This window comes from Octodon degus, unplaced genomic scaffold, assembly GCF_000260255.1.
Source record: "Octodon degus isolate 3935 unplaced genomic scaffold, OctDeg1.0 scaffold00022, whole genome shotgun sequence".
Classification (NCBI taxonomy): Eukaryota; Metazoa; Chordata; class Mammalia; order Rodentia; family Octodontidae; genus Octodon; species Octodon degus.
The window spans coordinates 12317338-12323438 of record NW_004524598.1 but is presented as its reverse complement, the minus strand read 5'-3'; positions in this window follow the sequence as shown (position 1 = coordinate 12323438).

The window sequence follows — 6101 nt, the reverse complement described above, 5'->3', positions numbered from 1 at the left end:
ACCCAACTTCTACCCAGCTGCATAGCACATAAGCAAGTTGGCTTCATGACATAAAATTAAATGTGAGAGAAAGTGCAGACATAAGAATTTCATAAACTTACTGGGTTTGCACTACCTCCTCATTGGTAGCCAATATACGCCATTGTCATTGTTTCCCATTTCGCTCATCACTTTCAGAACATTGGTAATCAAACATGTAATCACTAATTCAGCACCTTGACTAAAGCCTCTTCTTTAGGGTTGTTTATTCAACTGTACCCAGATGAAAATTTTCTTGAGCTTCATCAGAACCTTCAGAAAATTGACCTTTCACTTTTTCTTCCTGCATTTATCTTTCATTTTTATCCAGCCCAGAGTTTATTGACAATCATTTCTGTCGCTTTTTTTTTTACCAGTCATCAACACTCCTATGCCCTTCTTTCTGTCACTTTATTTGGCCAAGTTAAAATTTTTCTTTCTTTTTAGTAGCCAGAGTTGAACTCAAGCACCTTGTGTATATGGATGGGATAAGTGCGCTGAGCTATAATACCAGTCTTTTAAAAAATGTTTTTGAGACAAGAACTCAAAAGTTGCTATTATGGTTTAAATCTGGTCTCTCCCTCAGTGACCTGGTATCTTCAGAGATGGGGCTTAGGAAGGTGATTGGATTATGGGTTAAGCCATAGATGTGTACAGAGCTCAGTGGGCTACTAAGAGATGGAGGCTGTTAGAGAAGTCACTGTGGCACGAGTGAAAGGGTGTATCCCCCTCAGTCTTCTCTTTCTTTCTCTCTTAGCCTCCCAGCTGCAATAACATGTGCAGCTTTCCTCCACCAGACCTCTCTACTCTCACCTTTCTGCATTGTTGTTGGTCAACTACAGATTGCAAATGTGCTCCAAGACAAACCTTCCATCTTTCATTGTGGGCATTGGGTATTTTGTGTCAGCAATGGGAAAGTAATCAAAAAAGTTGCTCAGACTGGTTTTTTAAAATTAATTTTATTGAGAAACAAATAGCAATGAGGCAGTTTTAAAACTGATTAGTAGAACAGTTTCAATAATTAGTACATTGCATATGGTTCTTCCTAGTGCTTCATAGTACAAGATGCAGACATAATATCCTGCCCAAACACTATTAGTACAAATATTTCTTCTCATTGAATTAAGAGAAAATAACTGTATATCTATCCTAACTATTTTGTATATATAGATACAAAATTGTCCTTCATTTATATCCCTCTTTTTGTTTAGTTTTGTCAGAGATGGGTAATTCATTGCCATTTAAATATTGTAAGTGTGTGAATTCAGCAAAATAACCCAATATAGTCCAGTAGTCCATCATAGTAGTGGGTTATCTGTAGGACTGGCAATGTCAGAAGTTGTTGACTTGAGCCTTTTACAGCTGAGCATATTAATATGGTTTTACTTTTTATACATCATTTTTATACTTTTCTGCTGGATGGTTAAGACCAAGACAAAGCAAGAACTATATACCAAGAAATGTAATTTGTATCTGAAAATGTCAGTCAAATCCCCTTAGGATTTACCCTGAAACCCTGTACCACAGTTTGTAGATCCTTTGTCAGTGTCAGCCATGTGGATGAGTGATGGCCATTGCTTGACCAGTTTGCTCTTTGTGAAAGCCTGAGACAATGTTTTCTCTCCATATGACTCTCCTTAGGCATACTGTACATCGTTGGTCACTTTCCTCTGTGGCCCCATAATCTTCTTGATCAGAAACTTTGGGACACCACTGAGTTATAGGATGTTACAGTACAGGTTCACTTATGTCCTGAGCCCTCACTGACCTTGAATGGCTAGGGCCAAAATGTTGGCTGTCCTTGTAGCCCTTCTTTTTCTCTAATTTTTGATTTGCAAATTTAAGTTGTTAACCCTCCAGAAGAGAAGCTTAAATATATTATTACCCTATAACATAGGTTATTGAGCTTAACCTATCTGTCTGAATATCAAACTCAGACTGGTATTAAATTTGCAACTCTTTTTCCTCAGCTTCCCAAGAACTAGGAATACAGGGATGAACCACAGTGACTGGTTAAAAACAAAAGCTTTCATGAAACTCAAACTCTGCTTTCTTTGTGCCTGGAGGAAAAATCACTGAGTACTACAGTATCAATTTGTGGTCCAGTTAGGGGAAGAATCTTTATTATCCACTTTCAATTTCTGTGAAAGAAGTTATTTTTTCCCATATTGTTTATTTATTATGCCCTCTCCAAGGCAAGGGGATTGGTTTCTTTGATTGGGAGCCCCGAACAAGGAATCTGAGTGTGCCTCTGTCTTTCCCTTGCTCCTTTGCTATTGTAGTGTGTCCAGCAACAAAGAACATCCATTCTGCTTTACTTCAAGCTGTCAAAATTTCAGGAACAGGCTGTACATCTGAAAAGGAACATTTCAGTGCACAGCGTGACATGATTGCCTAAGGGTGCCAGTCCCTAGGTCACTATTGAGAAAGGTCTTTTAATATTTCAGTTGTAAAATCTATTCCCAAAGCAAAAGGAAGAATTTTTTTTCTTTGTCTTTTTGGCCAATTGTCCTCTCAAGTCTCTATGGTTGCATTCTGCCTATATCCCCAAAACAAGCTACTATTCCATCAAAGGATGTTTGTGTATAAAAATCTTCACCCAAAGACTCTTTTAAGGCATTAGGGATACAAGGATACTTCCTCAGAGGATCTCAAAGGTGGGAAAAATTCAGTGTGAAAAGCGATCCAATGGCAACTATAGAACACAAGATGTAGAAGCAGCAGATATAAACTATTTTACTCTTTAATCAGGTTTGTTGCTTAACTATACTTTTATCCACATCATCTCCTTCAAGTATCCGAATGCCTTGTGATAGAGAATCACAGTCAGAGCTGTAAATGATAGAATCGAAGCTTACAGGCTGTTCCTTGCTGAAGGGCTTTGAGGCAAAAATTGAATTATACTTCAGATCAATGAGCTACACACTCTGCTTCATTACTCTAAACCGTACTCTTTCCAGATTTAAAGTCTGCTGCTGAGGTTGAAGAATGATAAATGTTAATGTAGATTCTAAATATTATAGTAAGATAAAAATACTTTGGGTACTAATATAAAAGAAGAATGATCAACCCAATGTCTGATGTGATACTTTGCCTTTTAAAAATATTCTTGAAGAGTAATATTGTTCATTGGTTTGAAGAAATAAATGTCCTTTAAATAAAAGAACTTTAAAAATCTTTCAACAGGTTCAAAATTATTCTTCATTGTAATAAAATCATCCCTCCCCCAGTCTGCATGGGTATTATTATGCACAATTTATATTTCTCTAGGGGACTTTGCTATTTATTGCTCTTAATTATTTGCTTTTCAAGTGCCACTATAGAGTCCCCAGGAAAGCCCTTGAGAAAGGGAAGTTGTCGTGCTGGGGATGCGTCAGCTTGATGGTTTCTAGGCACTAAAACCACTGGTCTGCGGGTGACAGCAATTACCCCTCATTAGCCCAGCAGAGCTGGAGGAGGCAAGCTTTTCTTAATGGGCACTTGACATGGGTATTGACTTTATCTTTTGGAGAAAAACTTATTTTAGGAAGGGTGCACAGAAATGGAAATAGAATGTTGAAAAGAAAGAATCTCAAGCTATGTTTTGTCGTTTTAAAATTAATTTTATTGAGAAGCAAATAGCAATGAGATAGTTTCAAAACAGGTTAATAATACAGTTACAATAATTAATACATTGCATATTGTTGTCTTAATAGTAGTTAGTCATAGTGTAAGATGAAGACATGATATCTTGTCCAAACACTATTAGTATAAATATTTCTTCTCATTGAATTAAGAGAAAGTAGCTGTATATCACTCCTCACTATTTTGTATATACAGATACAAAATGGTCCTTCATTCATATCCTCTTTTTTGTTTAGTTTTGTCAGAGATGGGTATTCAAGCTATTTTTTGGTATGAAATTTAAATTTTTTTTATTAGATAACCTTGGAGAGAGAACAGAATGGGCATTGCCTAAAGGAAAAGACTGAGGTCTGTTACAGTGGTGCCATTGATCCATTGGGATTCTTATGTCTCCATTTGTAAAATAGTAGGGGTGTTTGTGATGGTAAGGAATCACACTGATTTAGCAAGTCTTTCGTTAGTTCCAAAAAGCTGGGGCTAAACAAGATACTAGACAGAAGAAAATGCCATCAAGCAATAAATTCAGATAAACAAAATTCAACCTTTGAAGTTGCCCTTGTAGCACTATGGGGAAACTGAGCTAAACTCAAAGTTCTGTAGAACTATATGATCCAGTCTTGGATGAACATTGCAGACTAATCACCATAGATCTTTAGGTCTTTGGGATGCTGTAGTTTGAGGCAAAGTTCTGAGACACAAAGACATTATGTGTCTACGTTGGAAATGATTTGTGTCTGGCACTGAGCAAGAAAGAGAGAAAGGAATATGAACTGAGAAGTCCAAGAAGGTTTATTGCAAACCTAAGAGAGACCTCTCTGGTCAAGAAGAATAAAGGAAAAGCCTATTGGCCAATAAGACCTTTTCTCTAAAGTAGCATTTTTTGGCAAGCTTTTGAGGGCATGGGTTGGAGAAACAGCACCCTGGTATGTCCTCTGGGACCTACTCACATGTCCTCAGGGGATGGTTTGTGACCTGCTGATGTGTCCTTCTGGGACCTAAGTAAAGTAAAACCCAGTGTTTTTTTTTTTTTTTTTTTTTTAAGACAGAAGGTGGGATCAGATGAACTGGTGGTGTCCCTATCTGAGCTCTATCTGACACTCACCTGTTTGTCACCTGTCTCTCCCAGGGCTTTCCTTGTTTTAGAAATTTTTAATATTTAGACTAGTGTGGGGGTTACTTTCAAGACCCAAAGGTATATTAACCAGCTATATGAACTTATCCTCTTCAAAACTGTATTTTATGAGAAGATTGTACACAGGAGTTTTATTTTTTATTTTTATTTTTTCCCTAGTGATCATAATTCCTGATAATCTGAACTAGATTTTTCCTGGTCTTTTATTTCTTGAAATCTAAATCCAAAGTCAGTTCCTAAAATGTTTCTCAGTCTTCAAAGCATGTTCCTGCCAAGTACTATTTGCAAATACCCAAACTGTTCCAGGAGTAGACTAGAAATATTATTTAATGGCCAAAGAGTGGAGAAGGGGAATTCACACTCTAATGACACTAATTCTCTGAGTAAATGAGTGTAGCATGCACGCTATCACTAAAACTTACACCAGGGAGACTATATGATATTGATACATGCGGGTCTACTTTATTTCACCTATGAGTATATCTTCAAGTGGCATCCACTTATATATGAAGGCTTCAATTTTATCATTTGTTATAGGTGAGTAAGATTCTGTTGTATGAAAATACCACATCTTTTAAATCCATTCCTCAGGTAATAGGCATTTTGGTTGCTTCCAAGATTTGGCTATCACATATTGTGCTGCTGTAAACATAGGTGCACATATATCACTGTGATATGATGTTTTCAGTTCTTCAGGGAAAATTCCCAGTAGGGGGATTTCTGGATTGAATGAGATTTCCAGTACTACTTTTTAAAGGGATGTCCATACTGATTTCCATAATGGTTGCACCAGTCTACATTCCCATCAACAGTGGAGAAGGGTTCCTTTTTCCCACAGCCTTTCCAACATCTGTTGTTGGTTGATTTGTTTATGATAGCCATTCTTTCTGGGGTGAGATGGTATCTCAGTGAGATGATATCCCCTGAAGGGATTTGACTGACCTTGGAAGATACAAAAGTTACGTTTCTTGTTATATAGATCTTGCTTTATCTTGGTCTTAACCATCCAGCAGAAAAGTATGAAAGTGAGGTATAAAAAGTAAAGCCATATTAATATGCTGAGCTATAAAAGGCTCAAGTCAACAACTTCTGACATTGCCAGTCCTACAGATAACCCACTACTATGATGGACTACTGGACTACATTGGATTATTTTGCTGCATTCACACAAGTACTATATTTAAATTACAAGTAAATAGCCATCTCTGACAAAACTATACAAAAAGAGGGATATAAATGAAGGACCATTTTGTATCTGTATGCAAAATGGGAATGATATACAGCTACTTTCTCTTAATTCAATGAGAAGAAATATTTGTAGTAATAG